Here is a 12,908-nt window from a genome sequence, read left to right on the forward strand (position 1 = left end):
TTTTCATATCGTCGTCATACTGTGATACCTGTAAGCACTCAGAAACGCCCACTTTCTCAACTATTACACCTGTATGTGGTGAGAGTGATTTTGCGCCAGTGAGTAAAACGTGTACCTCTGGTGGGACTCGAACCCACAATCCCCGGTTTAGGAGACCGATGCCTTATCCATTAGGCCACAGAGGCTGACTGGCGTTAAGCTGGCGGTGTGCTCGCTCAAATCAACACTTGCCAAGTGTACCCTTCCTGATGCGCTACTCTACGTCTGCAGAGAGTCAGGACGTCGCATGAGCCTTTCCTGTGTGCCTGTACATACTCAGACGTATCCAAGTCCAGGCACCTACTTTCTGCTGGCAATTCTTGTACCTGCCGTCTTAGGCTATTCCCTTTCTGAACTCCAAGTCCTGCACACAAGACAGTTAAGTGACTATTCATATGGGTCATAGTGTTTACCTACAAGTAATTTTAAAATAGCGTTTCCTTTCACAGCGCCATCACGCTTTGAAACACTTCCGCAGCTAACAGGTCGATTGATAATGGCCGTCGTTTCGTTTCAGGTTGTCAGTAAGTGCGTATTTTCATATCGTCGTCATACCTGTGATACCTGTAAGCACTCAGAAACGCCCACTTTCTCAACTATTACACCTGTATGTGGTGAGAGTGATTTTGCGCCAGTGAGTAAAACGTGTACCTCTGGTGGGACTCGAACCCACAATCCCCGGTTTAGGAGACCGATGCCTTATCCATTAGGCCACAGAGGCTGACTGGCGTTAAGCTGGCGGTGTGCTCGCTCAAATCAACACTTGCCAAGTGTACCCTTCCTGATGCGCTACTCTACGTCTGCAGAGAGTCAGGACGTCGCATGAGCCTTTCCTGTGTGCCTGTACATACTCAGACGTATCCAAGTCCAGGCACCTACTTTCTGCTGGCAATTCTTGTACCTGCCGTCTTAGGCTATTCCCTTTCTGAACTCCAAGTCCTGCACACAAGACAGTTAAGTGACTATTCATATGGGTCATAGTGTTTACCTACAAGTAATTTTAAAATAGCGTTTCCTTTCACAGCGCCATCACGCTTTGAAACACTTCCGCAGCTAACAGGTCGATTGATAATGGCCGTCGTTTCGTTTCAGGTTGTCAGTAAGTGCGTATTTTCATATCGTCGTCATACCTGTGATACCTGTAAGCACTCAGAAACGCCCACTTTCTCAACTATTACACCTGTATGTGGTGAGAGTGATTTTGCGCCAGTGAGTAAAACGTGTACCTCTGGTGGGACTCGAACCCACAATCCCCGGTTTAGGAGACCGATGCCTTATCCATTAGGCCACAGAGGCTGACTGGCGTTAAGCTGGCGGTGTGCTCGCTCAAATCAACACTTGCCAAGTGTACCCTTCCTGATGCGCTACTCTACGTCTGCAGAGAGTCAGGACGTCGCATGAGCCTTTCCTGTGTGCCTGTACATACTCAGACGTATCCAAGTCCAGGCACCTACTTTCTGCTGGCAATTCTTGTACCTGCCGTCTTAGGCTATTCCCTTTCTGAACTCCAAGTCCTGCACACAAGACAGTTAAGTGACTATTCATATGGGTCATAGTGTTTACCTACAAGTAATTTTAAAATAGCGTTTCCTTTCACAGCGCCATCACGCTTTGAAACACTTCCGCAGCTAACAGGTCGATTGATAATGGCCGTCGTTTCGTTTCAGGTTGTCAGTAAGTGCGTATTTTCATATCGTCGTCATACCTGTGATACCTGTAAGCACTCAGAAACGCCCACTTTCTCAACTATTACACCTGTATGTGGTGAGAGTGATTTTGCGCCAGTGAGTAAAACGTGTACCTCTGGTGGGACTCGAACCCACAATCCCCGGTTTAGGAGACCGATGCCTTATCCATTAGGCCACAGAGGCTGACTGGCGTTAAGCTGGCGGTGTGCTCGCTCAAATCAACACTTGCCAAGTGTACCCTTCCTGATGCGCTACTCTACGTCTGCAGAGAGTCAGGACGTCGCATGAGCCTTTCCTGTGTGCCTGTACATACTCAGACGTATCCAAGTCCAGGCACCTACTTTCTGCTGGCAATTCTTGTACCTGCCGTCTTAGGCTATTCCCTTTCTGAACTCCAAGTCCTGCACACAAGACAGTTAAGTGACTATTCATATGGGTCATAGTGTTTACCTACAAGTAATTTTAAAATAGCGTTTCCTTTCACAGCGCCATCACGCTTTGAAACACTTCCGCAGCTAACAGGTCGATTGATAATGGCCGTCGTTTCGTTTCAGGTTGTCAGTAAGTGCGTATTTTCATATCGTCGTCATACCTGTGATACCTGTAAGCACTCAGAAACGCCCACTTTCTCAACTATTACACCTGTATGTGGTGAGAGTGATTTTGCGCCAGTGAGTAAAACGTGTACCTCTGGTGGGACTCGAACCCACAATCCCCGGTTTAGGAGACCGATGCCTTATCCATTAGGCCACAGAGGCTGACTGGCGTTAAGCTGGCGGTGTGCTCGCTCAAATCAACACTTGCCAAGTGTACCCTTCCTGATGCGCTACTCTACGTCTGCAGAGAGTCAGGACGTCGCATGAGCCTTTCCTGTGTGCCTGTACATACTCAGACGTATCCAAGTCCAGGCACCTACTTTCTGCTGGCAATTCTTGTACCTGCCGTCTTAGGCTATTCCCTTTCTGAACTCCAAGTCCTGCACACAAGACAGTTAAGTGACTATTCATATGGGTCATAGTGTTTACCTACAAGTAATTTTAAAATAGCGTTTCCTTTCACAGCGCCATCACGCTTTGAAACACTTCCGCAGCTAACAGGTCGATTGATAATGGCCGTCGTTTCGTTTCAGGTTGTCAGTAAGTGCGTATTTTCATATCGTCGTCATACCTGTGATACCTGTAAGCACTCAGAAACGCCCACTTTCTCAACTATTACACCTGTATGTGGTGAGAGTGATTTTGCGCCAGTGAGTAAAACGTGTACCTCTGGTGGGACTCGAACCCACAATCCCCGGTTTAGGAGACCGATGCCTTATCCATTAGGCCACAGAGGCTGACTGGCGTTAAGCTGGCGGTGTGCTCGCTCAAATCAACACTTGCCAAGTGTACCCTTCCTGATGCGCTACTCTACGTCTGCAGAGAGTCAGGACGTCGCATGAGCCTTTCCTGTGTGCCTGTACATACTCAGACGTATCCAAGTCCAGGCACCTACTTTCTGCTGGCAATTCTTGTACCTGCCGTCTTAGGCTATTCCCTTTCTGAACTCCAAGTCCTGCACACAAGACAGTTAAGTGACTATTCATATGGGTCATAGTGTTTACCTACAAGTAATTTTAAAATAGCGTTTCCTTTCACAGCGCCATCACGCTTTGAAACACTTCCGCAGCTAACAGGTCGATTGATAATGGCCGTCGTTTCGTTTCAGGTTGTCAGTAAGTGCGTATTTTCATATCGTCGTCATACCTGTGATACCTGTAAGCACTCAGAAACGCCCACTTTCTCAACTATTACACCTGTATGTGGTGAGAGTGATTTTGCGCCAGTGAGTAAAACGTGTACCTCTGGTGGGACTCGAACCCACAATCCCCGGTTTAGGAGACCGATGCCTTATCCATTAGGCCACAGAGGCTGACTGGCGTTAAGCTGGCGGTGTGCTCGCTCAAATCAACACTTGCCAAGTGTACCCTTCCTGATGCGCTACTCTACGTCTGCAGAGAGTCAGGACGTCGCATGAGCCTTTCCTGTGTGCCTGTACATACTCAGACGTATCCAAGTCCAGGCACCTACTTTCTGCTGGCAATTCTTGTACCTGCCGTCTTAGGCTATTCCCTTTCTGAACTCCAAGTCCTGCACACAAGACAGTTAAGTGACTATTCATATGGGTCATAGTGTTTACCTACAAGTAATTTTAAAATAGCGTTTCCTTTCACAGCGCCATCACGCTTTGAAACACTTCCGCAGCTAACAGGTCGATTGATAATGGCCGTCGTTTCGTTTCAGGTTGTCAGTAAGTGCGTATTTTCATATCGTCGTCATACCTGTGATACCTGTAAGCACTCAGAAACGCCCACTTTCTCAACTATTACACCTGTATGTGGTGAGAGTGATTTTGCGCCAGTGAGTAAAACGTGTACCTCTGGTGGGACTCGAACCCACAATCCCCGGTTTAGGAGACCGATGCCTTATCCATTAGGCCACAGAGGCTGACTGGCGTTAAGCTGGCGGTGTGCTCGCTCAAATCAACACTTGCCAAGTGTACCCTTCCTGATGCGCTACTCTACGTCTGCAGAGAGTCAGGACGTCGCATGAGCCTTTCCTGTGTGCCTGTACATACTCAGACGTATCCAAGTCCAGGCACCTACTTTCTGCTGGCAATTCTTGTACCTGCCGTCTTAGGCTATTCCCTTTCTGAACTCCAAGTCCTGCACACAAGACAGTTAAGTGACTATTCATATGGGTCATAGTGTTTACCTACAAGTAATTTTAAAATAGCGTTTCCTTTCACAGCGCCATCACGCTTTGAAACACTTCCGCAGCTAACAGGTCGATTGATAATGGCCGTCGTTTCGTTTCAGGTTGTCAGTAAGTGCGTATTTTCATATCGTCGTCATACCTGTGATACCTGTAAGCACTCAGAAACGCCCACTTTCTCAACTATTACACCTGTATGTGGTGAGAGTGATTTTGCGCCAGTGAGTAAAACGTGTACCTCTGGTGGGACTCGAACCCACAATCCCCGGTTTAGGAGACCGATGCCTTATCCATTAGGCCACAGAGGCTGACTGGCGTTAAGCTGGCGGTGTGCTCGCTCAAATCAACACTTGCCAAGTGTACCCTTCCTGATGCGCTACTCTACGTCTGCAGAGAGTCAGGACGTCGCATGAGCCTTTCCTGTGTGCCTGTACATACTCAGACGTATCCAAGTCCAGGCACCTACTTTCTGCTGGCAATTCTTGTACCTGCCGTCTTAGGCTATTCCCTTTCTGAACTCCAAGTCCTGCACACAAGACAGTTAAGTGACTATTCATATGGGTCATAGTGTTTACCTACAAGTAATTTTAAAATAGCGTTTCCTTTCACAGCGCCATCACGCTTTGAAACACTTCCGCAGCTAACAGGTCGATTGATAATGGCCGTCGTTTCGTTTCAGGTTGTCAGTAAGTGCGTATTTTCATATCGTCGTCATACCTGTGATACCTGTAAGCACTCAGAAACGCCCACTTTCTCAACTATTACACCTGTATGTGGTGAGAGTGATTTTGCGCCAGTGAGTAAAACGTGTACCTCTGGTGGGACTCGAACCCACAATCCCCGGTTTAGGAGACCGATGCCTTATCCATTAGGCCACAGAGGCTGACTGGCGTTAAGCTGGCGGTGTGCTCGCTCAAATCAACACTTGCCAAGTGTACCCTTCCTGATGCGCTACTCTACGTCTGCAGAGAGTCAGGACGTCGCATGAGCCTTTCCTGTGTGCCTGTACATACTCAGACGTATCCAAGTCCAGGCACCTACTTTCTGCTGGCAATTCTTGTACCTGCCGTCTTAGGCTATTCCCTTTCTGAACTCCAAGTCCTGCACACAAGACAGTTAAGTGACTATTCATATGGGTCATAGTGTTTACCTACAAGTAATTTTAAAATAGCGTTTCCTTTCACAGCGCCATCACGCTTTGAAACACTTCCGCAGCTAACAGGTCGATTGATAATGGCCGTCGTTTCGTTTCAGGTTGTCAGTAAGTGCGTATTTTCATATCGTCGTCATACCTGTGATACCTGTAAGCACTCAGAAACGCCCACTTTCTCAACTATTACACCTGTATGTGGTGAGAGTGATTTTGCGCCAGTGAGTAAAACGTGTACCTCTGGTGGGACTCGAACCCACAATCCCCGGTTTAGGAGACCGATGCCTTATCCATTAGGCCACAGAGGCTGACTGGCGTTAAGCTGGCGGTGTGCTCGCTCAAATCAACACTTGCCAAGTGTACCCTTCCTGATGCGCTACTCTACGTCTGCAGAGAGTCAGGACGTCGCATGAGCCTTTCCTGTGTGCCTGTACATACTCAGACGTATCCAAGTCCAGGCACCTACTTTCTGCTGGCAATTCTTGTACCTGCCGTCTTAGGCTATTCCCTTTCTGAACTCCAAGTCCTGCACACAAGACAGTTAAGTGACTATTCATATGGGTCATAGTGTTTACCTACAAGTAATTTTAAAATAGCGTTTCCTTTCACAGCGCCATCACGCTTTGAAACACTTCCGCAGCTAACAGGTCGATTGATAATGGCCGTCGTTTCGTTTCAGGTTGTCAGTAAGTGCGTATTTTCATATCGTCGTCATACCTGTGATACCTGTAAGCACTCAGAAACGCCCACTTTCTCAACTATTACACCTGTATGTGGTGAGAGTGATTTTGCGCCAGTGAGTAAAACGTGTACCTCTGGTGGGACTCGAACCCACAATCCCCGGTTTAGGAGACCGATGCCTTATCCATTAGGCCACAGAGGCTGACTGGCGTTAAGCTGGCGGTGTGCTCGCTCAAATCAACACTTGCCAAGTGTACCCTTCCTGATGCGCTACTCTACGTCTGCAGAGAGTCAGGACGTCGCATGAGCCTTTCCTGTGTGCCTGTACATACTCAGACGTATCCAAGTCCAGGCACCTACTTTCTGCTGGCAATTCTTGTACCTGCCGTCTTAGGCTATTCCCTTTCTGAACTCCAAGTCCTGCACACAAGACAGTTAAGTGACTATTCATATGGGTCATAGTGTTTACCTACAAGTAATTTTAAAATAGCGTTTCCTTTCACAGCGCCATCACGCTTTGAAACACTTCCGCAGCTAACAGGTCGATTGATAATGGCCGTCGTTTCGTTTCAGGTTGTCAGTAAGTGCGTATTTTCATATCGTCGTCATACCTGTGATACCTGTAAGCACTCAGAAACGCCCACTTTCTCAACTATTACACCTGTATGTGGTGAGAGTGATTTTGCGCCAGTGAGTAAAACGTGTACCTCTGGTGGGACTCGAACCCACAATCCCCGGTTTAGGAGACCGATGCCTTATCCATTAGGCCACAGAGGCTGACTGGCGTTAAGCTGGCGGTGTGCTCGCTCAAATCAACACTTGCCAAGTGTACCCTTCCTGATGCGCTACTCTACGTCTGCAGAGAGTCAGGACGTCGCATGAGCCTTTCCTGTGTGCCTGTACATACTCAGACGTATCCAAGTCCAGGCACCTACTTTCTGCTGGCAATTCTTGTACCTGCCGTCTTAGGCTATTCCCTTTCTGAACTCCAAGTCCTGCACACAAGACAGTTAAGTGACTATTCATATGGGTCATAGTGTTTACCTACAAGTAATTTTAAAATAGCGTTTCCTTTCACAGCGCCATCACGCTTTGAAACACTTCCGCAGCTAACAGGTCGATTGATAATGGCCGTCGTTTCGTTTCAGGTTGTCAGTAAGTGCGTATTTTCATATCGTCGTCATACCTGTGATACCTGTAAGCACTCAGAAACGCCCACTTTCTCAACTATTACACCTGTATGTGGTGAGAGTGATTTTGCGCCAGTGAGTAAAACGTGTACCTCTGGTGGGACTCGAACCCACAATCCCCGGTTTAGGAGACCGATGCCTTATCCATTAGGCCACAGAGGCTGACTGGCGTTAAGCTGGCGGTGTGCTCGCTCAAATCAACACTTGCCAAGTGTACCCTTCCTGATGCGCTACTCTACGTCTGCAGAGAGTCAGGACGTCGCATGAGCCTTTCCTGTGTGCCTGTACATACTCAGACGTATCCAAGTCCAGGCACCTACTTTCTGCTGGCAATTCTTGTACCTGCCGTCTTAGGCTATTCCCTTTCTGAACTCCAAGTCCTGCACACAAGACAGTTAAGTGACTATTCATATGGGTCATAGTGTTTACCTACAAGTAATTTTAAAATAGCGTTTCCTTTCACAGCGCCATCACGCTTTGAAACACTTCCGCAGCTAACAGGTCGATTGATAATGGCCGTCGTTTCGTTTCAGGTTGTCAGTAAGTGCGTATTTTCATATCGTCGTCATACCTGTGATACCTGTAAGCACTCAGAAACGCCCACTTTCTCAACTATTACACCTGTATGTGGTGAGAGTGATTTTGCGCCAGTGAGTAAAACGTGTACCTCTGGTGGGACTCGAACCCACAATCCCCGGTTTAGGAGACCGATACCTTATCCATTAGGCCACAGAGGCTGACTGGCGTTAAGCTGGCGGTGTGCTCGCTCAAATCAACACTTGCCAAGTGTACCCTTCCTGATGCGCTACTCTACGTCTGCAGAGAGTCAGGACGTCGCATGAGCCTTTCCTGTGTGCCTGTACATACTCAGACGTATCCAAGTCCAGGCACCTACTTTCTGCTGGCAATTCTTGTACCTGCCGTCTTAGGCTATTCCCTTTCTGAACTCCAAGTCCTGCACACAAGACAGTTAAGTGACTATTCATATGGGTCATAGTGTTTACCTACAAGTAATTTTAAAATAGCGTTTCCTTTCACAGCGCCATCACGCTTTGAAACACTTCCGCAGCTAACAGGTCGATTGATAATGGCCGTCGTTTCGTTTCAGGTTGTCAGTAAGTGCGTATTTTCATATCGTCGTCATACCTGTGATACCTGTAAGCACTCAGAAACGCCCACTTTCTCAACTATTACACCTGTATGTGGTGAGAGTGATTTTGCGCCAGTGAGTAAAACGTGTACCTCTGGTGGGACTCGAACCCACAATCCCCGGTTTAGGAGACCGATGCCTTATCCATTAGGCCACAGAGGCTGACTGGCGTTAAGCTGGCGGTGTGCTCGCTCAAATCAACACTTGCCAAGTGTACCCTTCCTGATGCGCTACTCTACGTCTGCAGAGAGTCAGGACGTCGCATGAGCCTTTCCTGTGTGCCTGTACATACTCAGACGTATCCAAGTCCAGGCACCTACTTTCTGCTGGCAATTCTTGTACCTGCCGTCTTAGGCTATTCCCTTTCTGAACTCCAAGTCCTGCACACAAGACAGTTAAGTGACTATTCATATGGGTCATAGTGTTTACCTACAAGTAATTTTAAAATAGCGTTTCCTTTCACAGCGCCATCACGCTTTGAAACACTTCCGCAGCTAACAGGTCGATTGATAATGGCCGTCGTTTCGTTTCAGGTTGTCAGTAAGTGCGTATTTTCATATCGTCGTCATACCTGTGATACCTGTAAGCACTCAGAAACGCCCACTTTCTCAACTATTACACCTGTATGTGGTGAGAGTGATTTTGCGCCAGTGAGTAAAACGTGTACCTCTGGTGGGACTCGAACCCACAATCCCCGGTTTAGGAGACCGATGCCTTATCCATTAGGCCACAGAGGCTGACTGGCGTTAAGCTGGCGGTGTGCTCGCTCAAATCAACACTTGCCAAGTGTACCCTTCCTGATGCGCTACTCTACGTCTGCAGAGAGTCAGGACGTCGCATGAGCCTTTCCTGTGTGCCTGTACATACTCAGACGTATCCAAGTCCAGGCACCTACTTTCTGCTGGCAATTCTTGTACCTGCCGTCTTAGGCTATTCCCTTTCTGAACTCCAAGTCCTGCACACAAGACAGTTAAGTGACTATTCATATGGGTCATAGTGTTTACCTACAAGTAATTTTAAAATAGCGTTTCCTTTCACAGCGCCATCACGCTTTGAAACACTTCCGCAGCTAACAGGTCGATTGATAATGGCCGTCGTTTCGTTTCAGGTTGTCAGTAAGTGCGTATTTTCATATCGTCGTCATACCTGTGATACCTGTAAGCACTCAGAAACGCCCACTTTCTCAACTATTACACCTGTATGTGGTGAGAGTGATTTTGCGCCAGTGAGTAAAACGTGTACCTCTGGTGGGACTCGAACCCACAATCCCCGGTTTAGGAGACCGATGCCTTATCCATTAGGCCACAGAGGCTGACTGGCGTTAAGCTGGCGGTGTGCTCGCTCAAATCAACACTTGCCAAGTGTACCCTTCCTGATGCGCTACTCTACGTCTGCAGAGAGTCAGGACGTCGCATGAGCCTTTCCTGTGTGCCTGTACATACTCAGACGTATCCAAGTCCAGGCACCTACTTTCTGCTGGCAATTCTTGTACCTGCCGTCTTAGGCTATTCCCTTTCTGAACTCCAAGTCCTGCACACAAGACAGTTAAGTGACTATTCATATGGGTCATAGTGTTTACCTACAAGTAATTTTAAAATAGCGTTTCCTTTCACAGCGCCATCACGCTTTGAAACACTTCCGCAGCTAACAGGTCGATTGATAATGGCCGTCGTTTCGTTTCAGGTTGTCAGTAAGTGCGTATTTTCATATCGTCGTCATACCTGTGATACCTGTAAGCACTCAGAAACGCCCACTTTCTCAACTATTACACCTGTATGTGGTGAGAGTGATTTTGCGCCAGTGAGTAAAACGTGTACCTCTGGTGGGACTCGAACCCACAATCCCCGGTTTAGGAGACCGATGCCTTATCCATTAGGCCACAGAGGCTGACTGGCGTTAAGCTGGCGGTGTGCTCGCTCAAATCAACACTTGCCAAGTGTACCCTTCCTGATGCGCTACTCTACGTCTGCAGAGAGTCAGGACGTCGCATGAGCCTTTCCTGTGTGCCTGTACATACTCAGACGTATCCAAGTCCAGGCACCTACTTTCTGCTGGCAATTCTTGTACCTGCCGTCTTAGGCTATTCCCTTTCTGAACTCCAAGTCCTGCACACAAGACAGTTAAGTGACTATTCATATGGGTCATAGTGTTTACCTACAAGTAATTTTAAAATAGCGTTTCCTTTCACAGCGCCATCACGCTTTGAAACACTTCCGCAGCTAACAGGTCGATTGATAATGGCCGTCGTTTCGTTTCAGGTTGTCAGTAAGTGCGTATTTTCATATCGTCGTCATACCTGTGATACCTGTAAGCACTCAGAAACGCCCACTTTCTCAACTATTACACCTGTATGTGGTGAGAGTGATTTTGCGCCAGTGAGTAAAACGTGTACCTCTGGTGGGACTCGAACCCACAATCCCCGGTTTAGGAGACCGATGCCTTATCCATTAGGCCACAGAGGCTGACTGGCGTTAAGCTGGCGGTGTGCTCGCTCAAATCAACACTTGCCAAGTGTACCCTTCCTGATGCGCTACTCTACGTCTGCAGAGAGTCAGGACGTCGCATGAGCCTTTCCTGTGTGCCTGTACATACTCAGACGTATCCAAGTCCAGGCACCTACTTTCTGCTGGCAATTCTTGTACCTGCCGTCTTAGGCTATTCCCTTTCTGAACTCCAAGTCCTGCACACAAGACAGTTAAGTGACTATTCATATGGGTCATAGTGTTTACCTACAAGTAATTTTAAAATAGCGTTTCCTTTCACAGCGCCATCACGCTTTGAAACACTTCCGCAGCTAACAGGTCGATTGATAATGGCCGTCGTTTCGTTTCAGGTTGTCAGTAAGTGCGTATTTTCATATCGTCGTCATACCTGTGATACCTGTAAGCACTCAGAAACGCCCACTTTCTCAACTATTACACCTGTATGTGGTGAGAGTGATTTTGCGCCAGTGAGTAAAACGTGTACCTCTGGTGGGACTCGAACCCACAATCCCCGGTTTAGGAGACCGATGCCTTATCCATTAGGCCACAGAGGCTGACTGGCGTTAAGCTGGCGGTGTGCTCGCTCAAATCAACACTTGCCAAGTGTACCCTTCCTGATGCGCTACTCTACGTCTGCAGAGAGTCAGGACGTCGCATGAGCCTTTCCTGTGTGCCTGTACATACTCAGACGTATCCAAGTCCAGGCACCTACTTTCTGCTGGCAATTCTTGTACCTGCCGTCTTAGGCTATTCCCTTTCTGAACTCCAAGTCCTGCACACAAGACAGTTAAGTGACTATTCATATGGGTCATAGTGTTTACCTACAAGTAATTTTAAAATAGCGTTTCCTTTCACAGCGCCATCACGCTTTGAAACACTTCCGCAGCTAACAGGTCGATTGATAATGGCCGTCGTTTCGTTTCAGGTTGTCAGTAAGTGCGTATTTTCATATCGTCGTCATACCTGTGATACCTGTAAGCACTCAGAAACGCCCACTTTCTCAACTATTACACCTGTATGTGGTGAGAGTGATTTTGCGCCAGTGAGTAAAACGTGTACCTCTGGTGGGACTCGAACCCACAATCCCCGGTTTAGGAGACCGATGCCTTATCCATTAGGCCACAGAGGCTGACTGGCGTTAAGCTGGCGGTGTGCTCGCTCAAATCAACACTTGCCAAGTGTACCCTTCCTGATGCGCTACTCTACGTCTGCAGAGAGTCAGGACGTCGCATGAGCCTTTCCTGTGTGCCTGTACATACTCAGACGTATCCAAGTCCAGGCACCTACTTTCTGCTGGCAATTCTTGTACCTGCCGTCTTAGGCTATTCCCTTTCTGAACTCCAAGTCCTGCACACAAGACAGTTAAGTGACTATTCATATGGGTCATAGTGTTTACCTACAAGTAATTTTAAAATAGCGTTTCCTTTCACAGCGCCATCACGCTTTGAAACACTTCCGCAGCTAACAGGTCGATTGATAATGGCCGTCGTTTCGTTTCAGGTTGTCAGTAAGTGCGTATTTTCATATCGTCGTCATACCTGTGATACCTGTAAGCACTCAGAAACGCCCACTTTCTCAACTATTACACCTGTATGTGGTGAGAGTGATTTTGCGCCAGTGAGTAAAACGTGTACCTCTGGTGGGACTCGAACCCACAATCCCCGGTTTAGGAGACCGATGCCTTATCCATTAGGCCACAGAGGCTGACTGGCGTTAAGCTGGCGGTGTGCTCGCTCAAATCAACACTTGCCAAGTGTACCCTTCCTGATGCGCTACT

The 12,908-nt window shown here is 47.9% G+C and overlaps 23 non-coding genes across 23 annotated transcripts; all 23 read right to left on the reverse strand.

Annotated features, from left to right (window-relative positions):
* Nucleotides 1–112: 112 nt before the first annotated feature.
* Trnar-ccu (transfer RNA arginine (anticodon CCU)) lies at nucleotides 113–185 on the reverse strand. Its single transcript has one exon. It is a non-coding gene; the product is annotated as a tRNA-Arg (tRNA).
* A 502-nt stretch (nucleotides 186–687) lies between these two features.
* On the reverse strand, nucleotides 688–760 carry Trnar-ccu (transfer RNA arginine (anticodon CCU)). Its single transcript has one exon. It is a non-coding gene; the product is annotated as a tRNA-Arg (tRNA).
* A 502-nt stretch (nucleotides 761–1,262) lies between these two features.
* Nucleotides 1,263–1,335, reverse strand: Trnar-ccu (transfer RNA arginine (anticodon CCU)). Its single transcript has one exon. It is a non-coding gene; the product is annotated as a tRNA-Arg (tRNA).
* Nucleotides 1,336–1,837: 502 nt separating this feature from the next.
* Nucleotides 1,838–1,910, reverse strand: Trnar-ccu (transfer RNA arginine (anticodon CCU)). Its single transcript has one exon. It is a non-coding gene; the product is annotated as a tRNA-Arg (tRNA).
* Nucleotides 1,911–2,412: 502 nt separating this feature from the next.
* Trnar-ccu (transfer RNA arginine (anticodon CCU)) lies at nucleotides 2,413–2,485 on the reverse strand. Its single transcript has one exon. It is a non-coding gene; the product is annotated as a tRNA-Arg (tRNA).
* Nucleotides 2,486–2,987: 502 nt separating this feature from the next.
* Nucleotides 2,988–3,060, reverse strand: Trnar-ccu (transfer RNA arginine (anticodon CCU)). The gene has a single exon. It is a non-coding gene; the product is annotated as a tRNA-Arg (tRNA).
* Nucleotides 3,061–3,562: 502 nt separating this feature from the next.
* On the reverse strand, nucleotides 3,563–3,635 carry Trnar-ccu (transfer RNA arginine (anticodon CCU)). The gene has a single exon. It is a non-coding gene; the product is annotated as a tRNA-Arg (tRNA).
* A 502-nt stretch (nucleotides 3,636–4,137) lies between these two features.
* Trnar-ccu (transfer RNA arginine (anticodon CCU)) lies at nucleotides 4,138–4,210 on the reverse strand. Its single transcript has one exon. It is a non-coding gene; the product is annotated as a tRNA-Arg (tRNA).
* Nucleotides 4,211–4,712: 502 nt separating this feature from the next.
* On the reverse strand, nucleotides 4,713–4,785 carry Trnar-ccu (transfer RNA arginine (anticodon CCU)). Its single transcript has one exon. It is a non-coding gene; the product is annotated as a tRNA-Arg (tRNA).
* Nucleotides 4,786–5,287: 502 nt separating this feature from the next.
* On the reverse strand, nucleotides 5,288–5,360 carry Trnar-ccu (transfer RNA arginine (anticodon CCU)). The gene has a single exon. It is a non-coding gene; the product is annotated as a tRNA-Arg (tRNA).
* A 502-nt stretch (nucleotides 5,361–5,862) lies between these two features.
* Trnar-ccu (transfer RNA arginine (anticodon CCU)) lies at nucleotides 5,863–5,935 on the reverse strand. The gene has a single exon. It is a non-coding gene; the product is annotated as a tRNA-Arg (tRNA).
* A 502-nt stretch (nucleotides 5,936–6,437) lies between these two features.
* Trnar-ccu (transfer RNA arginine (anticodon CCU)) lies at nucleotides 6,438–6,510 on the reverse strand. The gene has a single exon. It is a non-coding gene; the product is annotated as a tRNA-Arg (tRNA).
* A 502-nt stretch (nucleotides 6,511–7,012) lies between these two features.
* Nucleotides 7,013–7,085, reverse strand: Trnar-ccu (transfer RNA arginine (anticodon CCU)). The gene has a single exon. It is a non-coding gene; the product is annotated as a tRNA-Arg (tRNA).
* Nucleotides 7,086–7,587: 502 nt separating this feature from the next.
* On the reverse strand, nucleotides 7,588–7,660 carry Trnar-ccu (transfer RNA arginine (anticodon CCU)). Its single transcript has one exon. It is a non-coding gene; the product is annotated as a tRNA-Arg (tRNA).
* A 502-nt stretch (nucleotides 7,661–8,162) lies between these two features.
* Trnar-ccu (transfer RNA arginine (anticodon CCU)) lies at nucleotides 8,163–8,235 on the reverse strand. Its single transcript has one exon. It is a non-coding gene; the product is annotated as a tRNA-Arg (tRNA).
* Nucleotides 8,236–8,737: 502 nt separating this feature from the next.
* Trnar-ccu (transfer RNA arginine (anticodon CCU)) lies at nucleotides 8,738–8,810 on the reverse strand. The gene has a single exon. It is a non-coding gene; the product is annotated as a tRNA-Arg (tRNA).
* Nucleotides 8,811–9,312: 502 nt separating this feature from the next.
* On the reverse strand, nucleotides 9,313–9,385 carry Trnar-ccu (transfer RNA arginine (anticodon CCU)). Its single transcript has one exon. It is a non-coding gene; the product is annotated as a tRNA-Arg (tRNA).
* A 502-nt stretch (nucleotides 9,386–9,887) lies between these two features.
* On the reverse strand, nucleotides 9,888–9,960 carry Trnar-ccu (transfer RNA arginine (anticodon CCU)). Its single transcript has one exon. It is a non-coding gene; the product is annotated as a tRNA-Arg (tRNA).
* Nucleotides 9,961–10,462: 502 nt separating this feature from the next.
* On the reverse strand, nucleotides 10,463–10,535 carry Trnar-ccu (transfer RNA arginine (anticodon CCU)). The gene has a single exon. It is a non-coding gene; the product is annotated as a tRNA-Arg (tRNA).
* A 502-nt stretch (nucleotides 10,536–11,037) lies between these two features.
* Nucleotides 11,038–11,110, reverse strand: Trnar-ccu (transfer RNA arginine (anticodon CCU)). The gene has a single exon. It is a non-coding gene; the product is annotated as a tRNA-Arg (tRNA).
* Nucleotides 11,111–11,612: 502 nt separating this feature from the next.
* Trnar-ccu (transfer RNA arginine (anticodon CCU)) lies at nucleotides 11,613–11,685 on the reverse strand. The gene has a single exon. It is a non-coding gene; the product is annotated as a tRNA-Arg (tRNA).
* Nucleotides 11,686–12,187: 502 nt separating this feature from the next.
* Trnar-ccu (transfer RNA arginine (anticodon CCU)) lies at nucleotides 12,188–12,260 on the reverse strand. The gene has a single exon. It is a non-coding gene; the product is annotated as a tRNA-Arg (tRNA).
* Nucleotides 12,261–12,762: 502 nt separating this feature from the next.
* Nucleotides 12,763–12,835, reverse strand: Trnar-ccu (transfer RNA arginine (anticodon CCU)). Its single transcript has one exon. It is a non-coding gene; the product is annotated as a tRNA-Arg (tRNA).
* Between the last annotated feature and the right edge of the window lie 73 nt (nucleotides 12,836–12,908).

The sequence above is a fragment of the Schistocerca serialis genome, unplaced genomic scaffold (genome assembly GCF_023864345.2).
Source record: "Schistocerca serialis cubense isolate TAMUIC-IGC-003099 unplaced genomic scaffold, iqSchSeri2.2 HiC_scaffold_1090, whole genome shotgun sequence".
In the NCBI taxonomy this organism is placed as follows: Eukaryota; Metazoa; Arthropoda; class Insecta; order Orthoptera; family Acrididae; genus Schistocerca; species Schistocerca serialis.